This window comes from Lithobates pipiens, unplaced genomic scaffold, assembly GCF_037356315.1.
Source record: "Lithobates pipiens isolate NorthernLeopardFrog02 unplaced genomic scaffold, aLitPip1_a1.2 Scaffold_8, whole genome shotgun sequence".
In the NCBI taxonomy this organism is placed as follows: domain Eukaryota; kingdom Metazoa; phylum Chordata; class Amphibia; order Anura; family Ranidae; genus Lithobates; species Lithobates pipiens.
This window is the reverse complement of record NW_027507903.1, coordinates 281,646,046-281,666,541: the sequence shown is the minus strand read 5'-3', so window position 1 is coordinate 281,666,541 and position 20,496 is coordinate 281,646,046. Positions and strand designations below refer to the sequence as shown.

General features: G+C 44.3%; 1 protein-coding gene across 2 annotated transcripts in view; it reads right to left on the bottom strand.

Annotated features, from left to right (window-relative positions):
- The window catches only part of LOC143962744 (uncharacterized), a 435,927-nt gene that overhangs the window by 292,829 nt on the left and 122,602 nt on the right, over nucleotides 1–20,496 (bottom strand). The window lies entirely within an intron of this gene.

Below are 20,496 nucleotides of genomic sequence, written 5' to 3'. Positions count from 1 at the left end.
ACATCTGTAGCATGCATAAAACATACTACAGCAAAAAATTACATTTCTAAGAAAAAAAACGAGTCAAATTGTACCCCTACCCATTCACCAAAAAAGTGTAAAAAAGTAATAACCACAAGAAACTGTTTTTGACAAGTCCCTTATTAAAAAATAAATAAAAAAGTGTTCCTCGATGTAAATCCATCATCAATCACAATGCCAGTCGGACCCGAAAAATAGAAAAATATAAACGTTATCACCTCCTGGGAGGTCTCCTGCCATATGTCTGCTCTGCGCTTTGAAACTTCTTATATAAGCAAGGGGTGGGGCCACCCAGCTATGTCACCCGGTGGCACAATTCCTTTCTGATGTCACGTGAAAGCCTTGCCCAATCAGGGTGCAGCATGCACTGTGCATTGCTCAGTACATTGCAGAGTGTTTATCAGGGTGAACCCCCGTCAAACACCCTGCAAATTCGGGTGTTCAGCGAATGGCCAAAATGGAAAATGTTTGGGCAAACCCTAGTTAGAAGAAAAGAATAACTGACACAGCAAGCATACAGAAATGCTAAAGAGACCAGGCATCATAGTAGGAGAGACTGCTCATATAGCAGGCACAGGGGTTTCCAGTTTATACACAAGGGAGTTCCTGTTTGAGATTTTAGTCACCAGCTCTTTGCCCCTGAAGCTACATTTATACAAATAACAGTGGCAATAGTGGGCTGATTGGGAACGAGGACTTGAAAATATGGTTGAGAGTAAGTGATCCAAAGTCAGCACTGCTTGATAGGCAAGCAATAAATAAGAAAAAATAATAATGACTGGCTACAGTTACTTTCTAAACATGAGGCTAATGCCCCGTACACACGATCGGACTTTCCAACTACAAAACCGTGGATTTTTGTTCGAAGGATGTTGGCTCAAACTTGTCTTGCATACACACGGTCACACAAATGTTGGCCAACAATTACGAACGTGGGAACATGTTGACATACAAGACGTACAATGAGCCGAGAAAAAGGAAGCTCAATAGCCAGTGTGGCTCCTTCTGCTTGATTCCGCGGATGCGTGAACTTTTGTGCGTCAGACTTGTGTACACACAATCGGAAATTCCAACAACAACGTTCTGTTGGCGGAAAGTTTGAGAACCTGCTATCAAACATTTGTTTGCAGAAAGTTCAACGGCAAATGTTCGATGGAGCATACACATGGTCGGACTTTCCGACAACAAACTCACATCGAACATTTCACGTCGGAAAATCCGATCATGTGTACACGGCATTAAAGTGACTGTCCAAGCCCCAGATTAACTTATTTTTAAACCAGCCCCAGAAACAGCAGTGTGACAGCAGAAAAAGCCAGGTGTTTTGTACAGTCTGCCTGTTTTTTTATAGAAACATAGAAGAGTTATGGGAGAAAAAAAAACAAATAAAACTCCTAATAATTATTAGTAAAACTAAAACCCTTTAAAGAGTAAGCCCATGGAAAACATTATTTCATTGTGGTTGGAATCTGAAAGGCTAGGCTTTTGAAACCTACTTGTGATCAAGTGATAAGGTTTTTCTACCACTGTGTCTAGCTGTGTTCTGTCCCTCCTTCTGCCACCTCCTCCAACACCTTCAAATTTTGTATGTTCCCACCCAAACTGTGGTATTCTTACTGTTCTTTTGCAATCTCTATATCAACACATGAGCTAAGAACCCAAAAGGAAAAATGGGACAAGGTAAAGGGGGAAATGCTGTAATGGCCATGAAAGGAAAGTGATAATAGCAACAATTAAGTGGTCTAACTTAGGGAGCAAAAAATTTAAATACAAGTATTGGGATGACTGATTCTTGAAATGTTTTCAAAATAATGTGTAAAATTCCATTACTATTCTATTGTATTGCCTGTTATAGTTTTCATTTTGGTAAATCAATTTCTAAAGCCTTGCAATATACAATCAATGAGTGAAGGAATTTATATAGCAACATTTCAGTGCTGTATTTATTTCAGCAGATCCCTATATACTGTATCTACTATATAGGGAATGTATGTATATTAAATACAGCTTTTAATAATTGTACTGTCCATGTTGGTCAAACTGTGGGCAGACCACCGCTAAAGAAAACATTGAGTGACCTTCACCAAGCAAATTAGCAACAAAATTAGCTGCAAATCGGGCTGCCTCTCAGTTAGCCTGTTTATCTGACAGTTCTATAATCTGTCTGCTGCTCCTATTTAACATTGCGTTGCTGTGTGTCAGAATTGATAAATGTTCTCCATTGTGCTGAATTCTCTTCTGCATCCAGTGCAAAGTAACAAAGCTTGATGTTCACACATGGCATATCATATGATCTTATCACTTATAACATTTCTTTTACCCCTTTCCACCATGGTAACACATATATGCAATGTCATGGAGGAGGGCTTTCCCCCGGCACAGAGACCAATCACTAGGGATGAGCCGAACACCCCCCGGTTCGGTTCGCACCAGAACTTTCGAACGGACCCCACGTTCGTTACGAACGTTAGAACCCCATTGAAGTCTATGGGACTCGAACGTTCGAAATGAAAAGTGCTAATTTTAACGGCTAATATGCAAGATACTGTCCTAAAAAGGGTTTGGGGACCTGGCTCCTGACCCAGAGGACATGGGTCAATGCCTAAAATGTTTTTAAAAATGGCCGTTTTGGCGGGAGCACTGATTTTACTGACGATTAAAGTGAAAAAAAAAAGTGAAATATTCCTTTAAATATGGTGCCTGGGGGGTGTCTGTAGTATGCCTGTGAAGTGCCACGTGTTTCCCGTGTTTAGAACAGTCCCTGCACAAAATGACATTAAACGGAAATAACACCATTTAAAACTGCTTGCGGTTTTAATGTTATATCTGGTTCCTGCAATATGGTTGAAAATCATTCAGAAAAATGGCATGGGTAGCCCTCCCTGCCCATTACCAGCCTATTTGGGTCTTGTACGCATATTAAGGGGAACCCTGTACCCATATTAAAAAAAGGAAATGCGTGTGGCCCCCAGGCCCTATATACTCAGAACAGCAGTATACAGGCGGTGCAAACAAGACAGGGACTGTGTAGGTTTGTTGTGTTAAGTTGAATCTGTTTGTAATTTTCAACTGGTACATTTTTAAAGTGTAGCTCCAGTCAAAAAAACTATTTTTAAGCTTTTTGGAAAACATAGGGAAGGGTTATCACCCCTGTATAATTTGTTTTGTCTTCCATCTTTTTTCATCTCACTTGCTGCTGTCTCCAAGCGTTTGCAAGTAGGAGATGTTTGTAAGTTGGATGTTTGAAAGTAGGGGCCTGCCCTATATGCTCTGCAGAAATGGCGGAACAAGGTGTTGGTTTTGCCACAACATTGTAAGCCCTCAAAGTGACTCTTGGTGGGAGCTGGAGCGCCCTGCTGTGAACGATTATATCAAGAATTGTAATTACATGCCATTGTTGAACAGTGGTAGAAAAATTGACCTTTGGTGGTTGTGGTGCTGGTGCCACAACACTATAAGTCCTCACCGTTACTCTGGGTGGGCACAGGAAGGGGCCCTCCTGTGAAATATTATATCAAGAATTGTAATTACATGTCCCTGTTAAACAGGGGCAGAAAAATTTGGCCTTAGGCACTGCTGCTGGTGCCACCACACTGCAACCTCTTCCATATACTCTAGTTTTTTTGCTGGAATTAGCCCTGCTGCAAAGCATTGCATCAAAAATTGTACTTAAACGCCCCTGTTAAACAGGGGCAGAAAAATTGGGCCTTAGGCACTGGTGCTGGTGCCACCACACTGCAACCTCTGCCATATACTCTAGTTTTATTGCAGGAGTTAGCCCTGCTGCAAAGCATTGCATCAAAAATTGTACTTAAACGCCCCTGTTAAACAGGGGCAGAAAAATTGGGCCTTAGGCACTGGTGCTGGTGCCACCACACTGCAACCTCTGCCATATACTCTAGTTTTATTGCAGGAATTAGCCCTGCTGCAAAGCATTGCATCAAAAATTGTACTTAAACGCCCCTGTTAAACAGGGGCAGAAAAATTGGGCCTTAGGCACTGGTGCTGGTGCCACCACACTGCAATCTCTGCCATATACTCTAGTTTTATTGCAGGAATTAGACCTGCTGCAAAGCATTGCATCAAAAATTGTAATTAAACGCCCCTGTTAAACAGGGGCAGAAAAATTGGGCTGCTGGCATCACCCAGAACCAAAAATGTTCTTCCAACATATCAGCGGAGGAGGAAGAGGATAGACAATCAACATAACAGGACAGTCACTCAGCATCAGCATAGGCAGTCTTGAAGGGATGTGGTATTTAAAAAAAAATTATTCGGTTACATCAGCTTCAGGTGCTTGGTAGCTGTGGGTGATCCAAGACTGATTCATCTTGATGAAGGTCAGTCGATCAACTGAGTCGGTGGACAGGCGCACCCTGTGATCGGTAACAAAGCCACCATCAGCACTGAAGGTGCGTTCCGAAAGAACGCTGGATGCAGGACAGGCCAGTAGCTCAATTGCATACTGTGCAAGCTCTGGCCAGTGATCCATCCTCAAGACCCAGTAAGCCAGAGGATTTTCAGTGGGAAAGGTGTCCAAGTCTGACCTTTCCCCTAGGTATTCCTGCACCATGTAAATCAGACGCTGGCGATGGGTGCTGGAACCGATCATACCTTGGGGCTGCGGACTAAAAAATTGTCTGAAAGCATCAGTCAGACGGCCACCTTCTCCACCGCTCCTTCTGACCGATGCCTCAGCAACACGTTGTCCAGGACCAGGAGTTTGTAACCTCCCAGTCTCTGGGAACGCGTTGCACAGAGCTTTCTGCAAGGCCTCCCGGAGATGTCTCATCCTCTGCTCCCTCTGCGATGGCAAGATAAGGTCGGCAACCTTACCCTTGTACCGTGGATCAAGGAGAGTGGCCAGCCAGTAATGGTCCCTCTCCTTGATCCGAAGAATACGAGGATCCTTCCACAGGCTTTGCAGGATCAGGGAGGCCATGCAGCGTAGGTTAGCTGAGGCATTCGGTCCGGAGTCCTCTGGGTCACTAAGGACAACATGATCCGGAGCTACCTCCTCCCAGCCACGTACAAGTCCACGTGTTTCTTGGGACTGTAAATCATCCCTATAAGACTGCTGCTGCTGCTGCTGATGCTGATGCTGATGCTGATGCTGAGTGCCAGCCTCCACCTCCATGCTGACACAATCATCCTTCTCCTCCTCTTCCTCCTCCTCATCCTCTTCCTGTGTGATGGGTGGCACAGCAGGAACACTGTCTGGATAAAGGGGGCCTTGAGAGGCAAGGAAGTCCTCCTCTTCCTGCCTCTGTTCTGCCTCAAGTGCCCTGTCCATTATTCCACGCAGCGTATGCTCCAAGAGGTGAACAAGAGGTACAGTGTCACTGATGCATGCACTCTCACTGCTCACCATCCTTGTGGCCTCCTCAAACGGTGACAGGACAGTGCATGCATCCCTAATCATGCCCCACTGGCGTGGTGAGAAAAAACCAAGCTCCCCTCACCCTGTCCTGGTGCCGTAGTCGCACAGGTACTCATTGATGGCCCTCTGCTGCGTGTGCAGCCGCTGCAGCATGGCCAATGTTGAGTTCCATCTGGTGGGCATGTCACATATAAGGCGGTTCTTGGGCAGGTTCAACTCCTTTTGGAGCTCAGCCAGCCGAGCACAGGCATTAAATGATCGGCGGAAATGCACACAGACTTTCCTGGCCTGCTTCAGGACATCCTGTAAGCCGGGGTACCTGCCCAAGAACCGCTGCACCACCAGGTTAAGGACGTGAGCTACACAGGGCACATGGGTCAGTTGTCCCTGTCGGAGGGCGGAGAGGAGGTTGGTGCCATTGTCGCAAACCACCATTCCTGGCTTAAGCTGGCGTGGCGTCAACCACCTCTCGGCCTGCCCCTGCAGAGCTGACAAAACATCCGCCCCAGTGTGGCTCCTGTCCCCCAAACAAACCAGCGCAAGCACGGCATGGCATCGTTTTGCCTGCGTACTTGCGTAGCCCCTGGAACGCCTACGGAGCACCGCTGGTTCTGAGGACAGAGCACTGGGAGAGGCCATGGAAGAAGAAGAAGAGGAGGGGGGGGAGGAGAGAGGTGTGTCACAACCAATAGTAGCATTTTGGAGGCGTGGTGGCGGAACAACCTCCAACACTACTGCACCTTGTCCTGCATCCTTCCCAGCAGCCAGAAGAGTGACCCAATGGGCCGTGAAAGACAGGTAACGTCCCTGTCCATGCCTGCTGGACCATGAGTCAGCGGTAATATGCACCTTACCGCTGACCGCCCTGTCCAGCGAGGCAAGGACATTGCCTTCCACATGCCGGTAGAGAGCCGGAATCGCCTTCCGTGAGAAAAAGTGGTGCTTGGGGACCTGCCACTGAGGAACCGCACATTGTACAAACTCACGGAAGGGGGCCGAGTCTACCAACTGAAAAGGCAGCAGTTGAAGTGCTAGCAATTTAGCCAAGCTAGCATTCAACCGCTGGGCATGTGGATGGCTGGGAGTAAACTTCTTCCGCCGGTCCAGCAGCTGGGGCAGGGACATTTGCCTGCTATAATCGAACGTGGGTGTACCGCTAGCAGAGTTCCCGGAAGCACTTGGCTGTGACACACCTAATTCTACACCTTCATTCCTCTCAGAGCAGGTTTCAGAGAGGACTGAAGGTCTAGTGGGGTTGGAGATGCCAGCTGATGAGGAGCAAGGAGAGGTCCGCTTTGTTCTTTGGTGTGGGTCTTTGAGGTACGCTTGCCAACGAGCTGCATGGCAGGTCAACATATGTCTGGTCAAGCATGTGGTGCCCAAGCGGCTGATGTTTTGGCCACGTGAGATACGCTTGAGACATATGTTGCAAATAGCAGCGGTGCGATCTCATGCACTCGTCTCAAAAAAGGCCCACACCAAAGAACTTTTAGAATAACGCGCAGAGGCAGCGCTCTGCACAGGCGGAGCTCTGCGGTGTGATTCAGTCGGTGTGCTGCCCCTAAGCTGGCCCCCGGAGGGCATCCTGCCTCGTTGGACATGTGCCTCCTCCTCCTCCTCCTCCTCCTCCCTCCTTCCAGGCACCCACGTGGAGTCAGTGCCCTCATCATCCCCTTCCTCTTCATCGCTGTAGCAAACCTGGCAGTATGCTGCAGCTTGTGGAACATGACTGCCAGATTGCTGTCCTTCTTGAGCATCCCCTCTCTCTGCGCTCACGCTACTGCCTTCCTCTAGCTGAGTGTCATCATCAGAGCCCACAAAACACTGGGCATCCTCCTGGAGCATGTACCCAACACTGTGCTCAAAGAGTTCAGGAGACTCCTCAGGAGGACGTGGTGGGTCTAGGGAAGGAGTCACTGATGATGACATTGAGAGGAGGGAAGACGATGCGTTGGCAGCTGCTTTGCTACTACCCTGAGACTGGGTGAGAGAGGATGAGGAGGATGAAGAGGGCTTGGTCATCCATTCTACCAAGTCGTTGGCATGTTGCGGTTCAACATGTCCAGCTGCCGAAAAGAAGGACAAGCATGTCCCATGGCCACGTGCTGATGACAATGCACCGCGTCCACGACCAGCACTGTTGTCTCTAGACACAGAGCCTGCTTGCCCTCTTTTATCGGCTCGCGCCTGTCTGCCTCTCCTTGCTGGCCTTCCAGACATGGTAATGGCCTGAAGGGAGTTGGGTAAAACAGCAGTTGGGTAGTTTATATTGTGCTGGAGGCACACAACACCCACTAACTCCTGCAGATGCCTTTTTTATAGAACACCAGAGATAAAGGGGTATATACAGATGTATACTGTGCTGTGCTGGAGGCACACACAACTTCCAATAACTCCTGCAGATGGCAAGTGGGCTCAAATAGAGAACAGCTATGTAGGTGGATATAGCGGTATGTATTGGGTACAGAGCACGCAGACAGCACGCACTATCTCCTAACACTACTGACTGCAAGCTCTATTATTAAAGATAGATCACTAGCTATATAGGTGAGGTGAATATCGCGGTGTATACTGCGGTCAGGGCACGCAGACAATAACCAGAAAACAGCAGAGATAAAGGGGTATATACAGATGTATACTGTGCTGTGCTGGAGGCACACACAACTTCCAATAACTCCTGCAGATGGCAAGTGGGCTCAAATAGAGAACAGCTATGTAGGTGGATATAGTGGTATGTACTGGGTACAGAGCACGCAGACAGCACACACTATCTCCTAACACTACTGACTGCAAGCTCTATTATTAAAGATAGATCACTAGCTATATAGGTGAGGTGAATATCGCGGTGTATACTGCGGTCAGGGCACGCAGACAACAACCAGAAAACAGCAGAGATAAAGGGGTATATACAGATGTATACTGTGCTGTGCTGGAGGCACACACAACTTCCAATAACTCCTGCAGATGGCAATTGGGCTCAAATAGATAAGAGCTATGTAGGTGGATATAGCGGTATGTACTGGGTACAGAGCACGCAGACAGCACGCACTATCTCCTAACACTACTGACTGCAAGCTCTATTATTAAAGATAGATCACTAGCTATATAGGTGAGGTGAATATCGCGGTGTATACTGCGGTCAGGGCACGCAGACAACAACCAGAAAACAGCAGAGATAAAGGGGTATATACAGATGTATACTGTGCTGTGCTGGAGGCACACACAACTTCCAATAACTCCTGCAGATGGCAATTGGGCTCAAATAGAGAACAGCTATGTAGGTGGATATAGCGGTATGTACTGGGTACAGAGCACGCAGACAGCACGCACTATCTCCTAACACTACTGACTGCAAGCTCTAGTATTAAAGATAGATCACTAGCTATATAGGTGAGGTGAATATAGTGGTGTATACTGCGGTCAGGGCACGCAGACAATAGCCACTACACAACAGCAAGATAGGAAATCAGCCGAAAACGATCGGTGTGTACTGTGTTAAAGGTACACAGAACACCCACTGCTTCAGACGCCAACACACTACACGAGGCCGCCGCAATGGCGGCCTTATATAGTGTGGGGCGTGCACTACACAGCCTGAGCTATGATTGGCCACAGGCATCCTGGATATGACACCTGGAATTTTCTGCCTTTTGAGTTGAAATGGTTTTCCTTAAAAGCGAAAATGTAAAAAGCAAATGTAGATGTTAAGATCACTTTACCTTATCAACTGCGTTAAGCAGGTGTAAAACTACTGTTGACCAATAGTATTCTTAGGATGTTATAATTGTTATGTCATGGGAGACATGTAGATGACACATAACCCCATAACCCTGCTTTCCAACTGGTACCTTTGAAAATGCCCTATCACATCTTTTAAAAAAAATCTACCATGGGCGGAGAGTAAAAACGTTGCTGTTTTCATTTGCTTCACATGGCATTATTTTCCAATTCTTCTGGGCGTGTCAGTAATAGGGATGAGCTTGATGTTCGGGTCAAACATACGTTTGACTCGAACATTGGGTGTTCGCCCATTCGCCAAAGAGATCGCAGTGCATTGCTGTATGATGATTGGCCAAAGCATGCACCTGACCTGCATGCTTTGGCCAATCCCAGTGCCCTCTGCTAAGAGAGCCATAATTGGCCAAAGGCAGGGTACCTTTGGCCAATCATGGCTCAGGGGGACTAAGTGCATGCCCGACTGTGTAGTGTTGTTGGTGTGGACGGAGAGATAGCTTGATTTAGACAAAGCAGGCAGGTTATTCCGTTAGTGGCGGTGTATATTGTATATTGTATAATATATATATATATATATATATATATATATATATATATATATATATTAATATATATATATATATATATATATATATATATATATATATATATATATATATATATACTCTGCATTTAGCATAGACTATAAATTCTGTGTTTACTCTATATTCAGTCAGCGCTGGATTTGAAAAAAATATACAGTATTCAGAATAACCATTTTCCAAGATCTGAATACTTTGAAGTGGTTTTTTTTTTTACACAAAGTTGTCACTAAATGATATATTGCTCACACATGCTATGGGCATATGTGAAATGACACCCCAAAATAAATTCTGCTGCTTCTCCTGAGTACGGGGATACCACATATGTGGGACTTTTTGGGAGCCTAGCCGTGTACGGGGCCCCGAAAACCAAGAACCGCCTTCAGGTTTTCTAAGGGCGTAAATATTTGACTTCACTCCTCACTACCTATTACAGTTTTGAAGGCCATAAAATGCCAAGATGGCACAAAACCCCAACAAATGACCCCATTTTAGAAAGTAGACACCCCAAGCTATTTGCTGAGAGGCACGTTGAGTCCATGGAATATTTTATATTTTGCCACAAGTTGCGGGAAAATTACAAACTTTTTTTTTTTTTTTTCACAAAGTTGTCACTAAATGATATATTGCTCACGCATGCCATGGGCATATGTGAAATGACACCCCAAAATAAATTCTGCTGCTTCTCCTGAGTACGGGGATACCACATATGTGGGACTTTTTGGGAGCCTAGCCGTGTACGGGGCCCCGAAAACCAAGAACCGCCTTCAGGTTTTCTAAGGGCGTAAATATTTGACTTCACTCCTCACTACCTATTACAGTTTTGAAGGCCATAAAATGCCAAGATGGCACAAAACCCCCACAAATGACCCCATTTTAGAAAGTAGACACCCCAAGCTATTTGCTGAGAGGCATGTTGAGTCCATGGAATATTTAATATTTTGCCACAAGTTGCGGGAAAATTACAAACTTTTTTTTTTTTTTTTCACAAAGTTGTCACTAAATGATATATTGCTCACGCATGCCATGGGCATATGTGAAATGACACCCCAAAATAAATTCTGCTGCTTCTCCTGAGTACGGGGATACCACATATGTGGGACTTTTTGGGAGCCTAGCCCCGTACGGGGCCCCGAAAACCAAGCACCGCCTTCAGGCTTTCTAAGGGCGTTACAGTTTTGAAGGCCATAAAATGCCAAGATGGCACAAACCCCCCCAAATAACCCCATTTTGGAAAGTAGACACCCCTAAATTTAGTGAGACTAGGTAATAAATGGCGGGTGCCCTGAAACTATAAAAAAATAACTAACCAACCAGCGTCACCTGTAACAGTTATATGGTGATCACTGGTGAAAGGGTTAACTAGGGGGCAATCAGGGGGCTTTATATGGGGTAGTATATGGGGGTCCCTGGCGCTATAAAAAGCTGCGGCGAACCTAAATACCTACCTGCCTAACTAGCGTCACCTGTGACACTAATACAGCGATCAGAAAAACGATCGCTTATTAGGCTGGGTTCACACTGGAGCGATGCGGGAACGCCACGAATCCGCGGCGGGTTCCCGCATCACATGCCTCCCGGCGGCAGTTCACACTGCCCTATGCGAACTGCTGGGAGTGTCAGTGAAATGTTAATGACACCCCCAGATCAGTTCGCATATCGCAGTGCGATCTGCAAACTCGGATCGCATGGTGTGAACACCCATGCGATCCGATTCTGCTGCGGACCAAAAAAAGGGTCCCGTGCGAGTTTGCGGCGGGTGCGACACGAATTCAGCCATACTATCTGTATGGCTGAACTCGAATCGCACAGAGATCGGATGTGATTTGCACTGCAGTGCGGTGCGAATCACATCCGTTCTCATAAACCGCTGCAATGTGAACCCAGCCTTAGTGACACTGGCGACGGGGGGTGATCACGGGGTTAAACCTTTATTGGGGGGTTAGGGGGGTACCTTAGAACTAAAAGGGGCTAACCCTAACTGCCCTAACAGTTATTACAGTCACAAATGACACCCGCCGGGTGATCAGGGGGTTAAACCTTTATTAGGTAATAAATGGCGGGTGCCCTGAAACTATAAAAAAAATAACTAACCAACCAGCGTCACCTGTAACAGTTATATGGTGATCACTGGTGAAAGGGTTAACTAGGGGGCAATCAGGGGGCTTTATGCGGTAGTATATGGGGGTCCCTGGCGCTATAAAAAGCTGCGGCGAACCTAAATACCTACCTGCCTAACTAGCGTCACCTGTGACACTAATACAGCAATCAGAAAAACGATCGCTTATTAGGCTGGGTTCACACTGGAGCGATGCGGGAACGCCGCGAATCCGCGGCGGGTTCCCACATCGCATGCCTCCCGGCGGCAGTTCACACTGCCCTATGCGAACTGCTGGGAGTGTCAGTGAAATGTTAATGACACCCCCAGATCAGTTCGCATATCGCAGTGCGATCTGCAAACTCGGATCGCATGGTGTGAACACCCATGCGATCCGATTCTGCTGCGGGCCAAAAAAAGGGTCCCGTGCGAATTTGCGGCGGGTGCGGCGGGTGCGATGCGAATTCAGCCATACTATCTGTATGGCTGAACTCGAATCGCACAGAGATCGGATGTGATTTGCACTGCAGTGCGGTGCGAATCACATTCGTTCTCATAAACCGCTGCAATGTGAACCCAGCCTTAGTGACACTGGCGACGGGGGGTGATCACGGGGTTAAACCTTTATTGGGGGTTAGGGGGGTACATTAGAACTAAAGGGGGCTAACCCTAACTGCCCTAACAGTTATTACAGTCACAAATGACACCAATGCAAAAAAAAATAAAAAAAAATAAAAAAATAAAAAAAAATGACATTGGTGTCACTGTGACTGGGGGGCAGGGGTAATTGGGGGGGTGATCGGGGGGGTGTGAGTGTGCCTGGCATGTTCTACTGTGTAGTGACGTGTTGGTGCAACTCACCGATCCTCTCTCCTCGGTGTCGGAACGAAAAATACAGACACGGAGGAGAGATTACATCACTTCCTCTCCTGTGTTTACATTACAGGAGAGGAAGTGATGTGACAAAGGATTTCTATTCGTCGGGAGCGATCGCGAGGGGGTGGCCATGAATGAATGGCCGTCCCCTCATCCGGGATCGCTCCCGAACGAATTCCGACCGCCGCAGGCACCGGGCGGGGGCCCGATCGGGCCCCCGACCGGCGGGAAGGCAAGGACGTACATGTAAGCCCTTATGCCTGCCCGTGCCATTCTGTCGACGTACATCGTCGTGCGGCGGTCGGGAAGTGGTTAAAGACTGCCTATGCTGAGTGACTATCCTATTGACTATCCCTTGATGATGCTAGAGTCCAATACAATTTTTGGTTTAGGGCACCACCACAACCACCCAAGGCCCAATTTTTCTGCCCCTGTTTAACAGGGGCATGTAATTACAGTTTTTAATATAATATTTCACAGCAGGGCCCATTCCTGCATGCAACAAGACTATCTGTGAGGGGTTACAGTGTTGTGGCATCATCACCACCACCCCCCAAGGCCCAATTTTTCTGCCCCTGTTTCAACAGGGGCATGTAATTACAATTGTTGATATAATTTTTCATAGCAGGGCCCATTCCTGTGCCCAACAAAAGTAACTGTGAGGGCTTACAGTGTTGTGGCACCATCACCACCACCCAAAGCCCAATGTTCTGCCCCTGTTTAACAGGGGCATGTAATTACAGTTTTTGATATAATATTTCAATGCAGGGCCCGTTCCTGTGCTTGACAAGAGTATTTGTGAGGGGTTACCGTGTTGTGGCACCACCACCAAAGGCCCAATTTTTCTGTCCCTGTTAAACAGGGGCATGTAATCTTGATATAATATTTCACAGCAGGACTCGTTCCTGCATCCAACAAGATTAACTGTGAGGGCTTACGGTGTTCTGGTACCACCACCACCACCAAAGGTCCAATTTTTCTGCCCCTTTTTAACAGGGGCATGCAATTACAATTTTTGATGTAGTATTTCACGGCAAGGCCCGTTCCTGTGCTCACCAAGAGTAACTGTGAGGGCTTACAGTGTTCTGGTACCACCAACACTTAAGGCCCAATTTTCTGCAGCGTATATAGGGCAGGCCATATAGTATATATACTGATGTTCAGAGTATATAGTGCCTGCAGCCCCCCACACAATTTTTTTTTAATTTGGGTGCAGGGTTCCCCTTAATATCAATACCAGACCCAAAGGGGGTCTGGTATGGATATTAAGAATTTTCATATATATTGCTGGGACCCGACAACACGTTATAGCTGCAAGCAGTTTTAAATGACTTTTTTTCCTTTAGAAATATAATTTTGCTGTGGTATTGTTCTAAACAAGGGAAAATTTTACAGACATACTATAGACAACCATGTTTCACTTTAAGCTTTTTTGCCTGCTCGCATGTTCTGCTGCGAACTGAAATGGGGGGTGTTCGGCTCATCCCTATTCAGTAAGCATGCCCCCTCTGGTCAAAGTGGTTTTTCCCACCAGCTGCTGTGCCCTATAGTGACAAAGCAGCCAGCATGAAGAACCATGTCAACCAGATGGGTACATGCTAGATAGCAATCGCACCTGCAGCTCATAAGGGAAGTAAAAATTACACTCACCAGCCACCACATAGGTAGGTAGTCAGTCTCTCTGTTGCAGGGGACAGCTGACTTTTTGTTAAAGATGTAACAGGGTCTCTTTAACCTTGGCAAGAGGTGTGCCAGAGAGTCCATCATCCATCTATACTTACAACAATATATTTTGTGAACAACTCCAATGCTGAAGAGTATGTTGAATAGCACCAGCATAGTGGAAAACTGTGAACTCTTGGCATGATAGCCACAAGGTATACCAGCACCCACACTGTTTTTTTTTTGTAATGTAAAAAATACTTTTAAAATGTTAGCTCTTCTGTGGTCAGTCCAATAAAATCACTAGATCAGTAATGTGGACAGGAAATTACATGAAGCTTTTGAACATTCATTTATTTCTGGTATTTGATAAAAAATGGTAAGATAATGTGATATTGCTGATTTTTCAATTAAGAAAAATTAGGACAATGCAGCAAGCAAAAAAAAAAAGATAAATCTAGCTCACACTGTTTTTTTTTTGTTTTTTTTTTCACAATAAACATTTACTTAGTGATATTCCATGCTTCAGACAAAATCTGCCTTTAGCGCAAACAACAAATTATTACCTCATGTCAAAATGTTAATTGATCATCTATCTTAATCTTCCCATATTCTTGCTCTTTAAATCATTCTGATCACTTGGCTTGGCTAAAAGGAATATAGATAAGTCTATAATAATATATTCACTCTCTATATATTATCCCATACAAGTTAAATTGGTTAAACAAAATTACATCAACTACATATAAAAAATTGAATTATATTATTCTGCACCTGTATAATGGTCAGTTATCCAAACTTGACATCTCTATTGTAACATGAAAATGATATACTATGTAAAGATTTAAAATAACTATCTACGCATGATTAATTAGGTTTGTAAGTATTGTTGTTAAACTAGACTATATTTCTAAAGATTTCAATAGTTCAAAGTTTGCCCTATGGCTGTCTGGCCAATACATCTTCCCGCACACACCGCTTACAAGCATTTTTCTTCTCAATATGTTGTCTTTGGTTGGTGCGACATTGTTTGAGTACAGGTCTGTTTGGGTCACTGTGTTTTTCTTTACATCTCAGCAGTGGTGCTGAGTGCAGCACTTTGACCATACATCTTCCATGTCATTCCTATCAAAGGCACATGGATGTGTCCTGGTGACCAATCAGGAATAGCCCCGCATCCTCACAGAGGGACATATTGGCAAACCGAGTGTTTTTCTTAATGACAGTCATTGTTCAATATGAACAAAAGAAGGTCTTGAATATTTACATGTCGCCTTCTATATGGGTCACCTATATGGCACATTCATCATATCTAAAATCAGAGGAAGAACACTGCATACATTTTGCCAAAAGCTGCCATTGTCATATGCACACGGATGTCTGCTGACACAGAAATGGAACAAAAGTTTTGATTAATCACTTTCTCTCCCTACTTCAGTGTGATTTCATAATCCCGATAATAAGAAGCCTTTTCAGCTTTGCAGCTTTAAAACGTATAGAAGACACATATCACACTAATCCATTGTTTACTATCTATGCCATCATGAAAAGTATTTGGATTTATAACATGGGTTGAATTGTTTGAGAAATACCGTATACCCAGCCTGGTGTTTAAAAGTAGATTTTTCCTAGTTGGACTTAATATAATAAAGTATCTCGTCTTATCATTGGTTGCTGTTTTTCTGGCAGCACGATTAATACATAATGTGCTTTAACTGTGTTTAATAAAGTAATTTTACATCTTTTCATATATCAACCAGATATTAATTAAAGTACAAGTCTGCTGTGCAAACAGAGTGGCTTATCTGCACTCAGAAAATGCACCTATCAGACATATATGCAAATGCATGCTGATTGAGCCAAAGCTTTGAGTCAAAGGATGTTTGATAAAAAAATAATAAGTCAAAGAACACACAAAGAAAACACACCTATGTGTAAATTGTCCACATTTTAAATACTGCTATTAAAAGAAACTATTTCCCCACACCATCTAGTACTACTACTTATAGGTATTTAGTACAGCAAGAACATATTTTCAAATATTGTGATGTTTCAAATGCTATTATATACTAGCCTTTAGCTGCTTCAGTACAATACACACTATAACTAGCTAGACTGTGAACATTTAAGAGAAAGCATTTATTTTATCAGAAACTTTCAAATATAACCAGTACACTTCTGTTCCAAATCCATTTTTCATTACATGCCTCCAGCGGGTCATTTTTATTGGCATTTTTTTTTGTCAACTTACTGTAGATCAGTGTAGATATGTCTTTTTTTTCCCAAGGACACTTATTTTCATACCCTGTACACAATTATTTTGTATTGTAAACAAACGAGGTATAGCACAGGCGAGCATTAGCACCACATCCCTTCATACATGGGAAAATACAAAGACAGGGAAAAGGGATCTAGCCCCTGGGACTTTAAAGGTGCTGGTGTATCGTAATAGAAATAGTAGCCCAAAAAGGTATCATAAAAGGTACAAAAAATTTATTTCACAATAAGTACAAAATTAAATCACAAAGCCAAACATTTTAAAATTGATTATCCACATTGTTGTTTTACAGATTAAACACAACCAAATTGTGTATTAAAAACGCTCATAGAGTATACAACTCGACATGTTTCGCTGCAAACGAGCTTCCTCAGGAGTAGTCGTATATCTAGTAGATAAACTAAAAAACCACTGCTGTGCAGCTTGCACCGCAAAATTTTAGCCCCATAAAGTAGGTAGTATAGAGTAGAACAGGACCTGGATTTAATAGAAGGGTTAAATCAGCAATTGCTGTGTTGGACGCTATCCACATTCATCATACAGGATTCCTTAATGTGTAGCAAGCTTGAATAGGCTAATAATCGAATAGGGGCCAGGCCCTGTTTAAAGATGTGCAAAGCGTTCGCTGTAACACAGTGGGGAAAGGGAGACTCACATCCCCCTGACTCATTTGCAGATGGCATCTGCCAATGTGGATAGCGTCCAACACAGCAATTGCTGATTTAACCCTTCTATTAAATCCAGGTCCTATTTTTGGCAGCTCTCCTGTGACCTCCATTTTGGACTGCCCAACATCAGATCTAGGACCCGGCTTTGGTTCTACTCTATACTACATACTAAAATTTTGCAGTGCAAGCTGCACAGCAGTGTTTTTTTAGTTTATCTACTAGATATACTGACTACTCCTGAGGAAGCTCGTTTGGAGTGAAAAATGTCGAGTGGTATACTCTATGAGCTTTTTTAATACACAATTTGGTTGTGTTTAATCTGTAAAACAACAATGTGGATAATTCATTTTAACATTTTTGGCTTTGTGATTTAATTTTGTACTTACAGTAAAATACATTTTTTTGTGCCTTTTATGATACCTTTTTGGGCTACTATTTCTATTACGATACACCAGCACCTTTAAAGTCCCAGGGGCTAGATCCCTTTTCCCTGCCTTTGAATTATTTTGTATTGGTCAATATTGTAACTTTTCTGAGATGCCAATATTTTCTATCCATGACCACAGACTATTTGGCAAATGAGTTCAAAGTACCTCTTTCCAGTTCATCTGCAAACTAGAGTGGTAGAGAACCCCCACAAATAAGAAGCATACCCTGGGACAATGACTTTCTGTTTCAGTGAAAAGGTTAGGGAAATGAGAAACACAGTAGGCAAATTAACCTAGCAGGGTCATAGTCCTGAGGAAGTCAGATGACCGTGACAATACATGTGGAGTGGAGCCAGGTGATGCTGCCGTAACCAGAAGTGACGCAGGAGCCTTTGAGCTCTGCTGTCAGTTTTAGGAGTTTAAAGTCTTTTACTGTTATGTAAGTTACAACGTTTTATTAAATCTTTGTTTAATGAAATACTGCACTATGAGGATACCTTTTCTTGCATGGGTTACTATAAGGAAAAGAGAGTGCAAATTTTAAGGGCCATACACACAAGTATCAACAGAGGGTCAGAACGCAAGGAAAGAGAGAGAAAGAGGTGGAAGAAGGCAGAAGAGTCTAAGATTGCTCACCCCAGCATAGGAGATTGCTCGATTAAACCTAGCAAGGGAGGTCATAAGTCAAAGTGAGCACATAGATTGGAAGGTGGTTGGGAATCACGGAAGCACCATCAATTTTTATTTGGATCCCATTGCTGTGGAGTCACTTAATTAATGCAAGCACTAGCACCTGACATCTGGATCACATTGTTGAGCACCACTAAATGAACTGCATTATATGGTTTTAGAGGTAAATATGTTTTTATTGTTTTACCTCAAGATAAAAGTACAGCAATAACATCAGTAGGGACGTTTGTCCGAAATAAAGGTTTTGATACAAATAGTAGGGCTAAACCAGGCCCATAACAAAAAATACAAGAGTTTGCTTGAGGTGAGCAAACGTCCCACATGTTGATAAAAATCAAGGTGCATGAATGATAAACATAAAAACTTCAAAACATTTTAGGAGCAAGAAACGTAAAGAGAGGAAAGGGGGATAAGTGAGGTCAGGGGAAAGCAGGGAAAAGAGAAAAGGGGGTGAATCTTGAGCATCCCGCATGGCTAGGTAGATAAGTATCACGATTAGGGAGTCACATATAATAAAGTAATCACAACATGTCTTTAAGGGTAGTAGAAGTGGAGAAATCAATCCAAATGTACCATAAGATGTTGAACTTCTCAAATTAATCATTGTCTATTGCCAGCATCTCCTCCATCCTCATTATATCGTTGACAGTAGAAACCCACAAGGACAGGGAAGGAGGTGCTTCTGTCTTCCAAAACAAGAGGATTAACTGACTGGCTGCAGAGAGAAAGAAGCCCAGCAAGCTGTGGTTTTTGAGATGCCACCGAACTCGGGAGCATGGACAATAGTGCTATTTCTGGTGTAGGTTTTATTGAGTTGTTAAACATAGTGTTAAAGACTGTGAAAACTTGAGTCCAAAAGGGCTTGATCCTGCTGTAGTCCCACCAGATGTGCATATAGCTCCCCTCTGCTGCACCACACCCTCCAGCAGGTGGCTGGCACAGGTAGGAAAATCACATGCCACTATATGATATGTTGAAGAACTTTTTTGAAGGACTATATTTGTTTTGCACTGGTAATTTTATATGGAGGAAGTTATACATGCAAACTTTAATGATATTATATGGAAATCATGGTACAAAGCTTATATGTTGATGGTTTAGTACAGTACATAAGCACAAGGTGAGTGCACATATTATTGTCTCTTAAACAGAACTGGGGGGGAGAGGGTTAGGGCCAGGACACTCTTAGGCAGATGCAATAGTAATTGGCAGATTCTGAGACAGAATAATAGGCAGAAAGCTATACAAGTAGAGGGTCTTTAAGCTGGATGCAGAAACTGTATTTGTAGAACTGCTGTCTCCTATGGGAACTGAACTTTGAACAGTCAATAGAGATCCATACACGTAACTCACAGTAACCGTTATAGATCTTCTCTCACAGTATCCTACTGTACATCTTCACGGACTGTGCTTCCAGTCTTTCACTAGACTTCAAGATCCCAGATGTCACTGGATCCTCTGAGCTCTTCCACGGCTAACCCGCTGCAAACTCCTCAAGCTTCACACATGCTAACCTGCTGGGTCCCTGGCTTGGCACTCTGCACTCTGCTGAAGCTTTCCCACTTCTTCAGTGTCCTTGGCTGATGAAAAGGCTGCTCTGGTACTCCTTCAGACTTCCATACACTGGCTCTTGATAACAGGAATGATTGTCCCTTGCTGGCGACTATTCCTACCTTTACCTCTGGCCTTGATCATCACTTGCTCCTGGTGACAGGAGTGGTCGTCCCTTGTGGAAACTGCCTCTCCATCACCGCTGGAAACAATTCAGTTCTCCCCGTCCAGCCTGAAGCCCCAATCCTGTGCTGCCTCTCTCAAACCTGGATAGGCCTCAGTCAGCCTAGCAGACAGGTTCTCCCGGGATAGGCCTCAGGCTTCTGGTCTAGCAGCACAAGTCCAGCCAGATAGCCATCCATGTAGCACAGAACCCCGACCACCTGACTCCTCCTATATAAATACGAGCTCCCAGCAGGCTAAGGGACCAAAAAGACCATTGCCAATTGGCTGAGTCAACCTATTCACTCCTAGTCTGGATCCCCTATGCCCTTATCACTCTACAGCCACACACAACAATGCTACCTA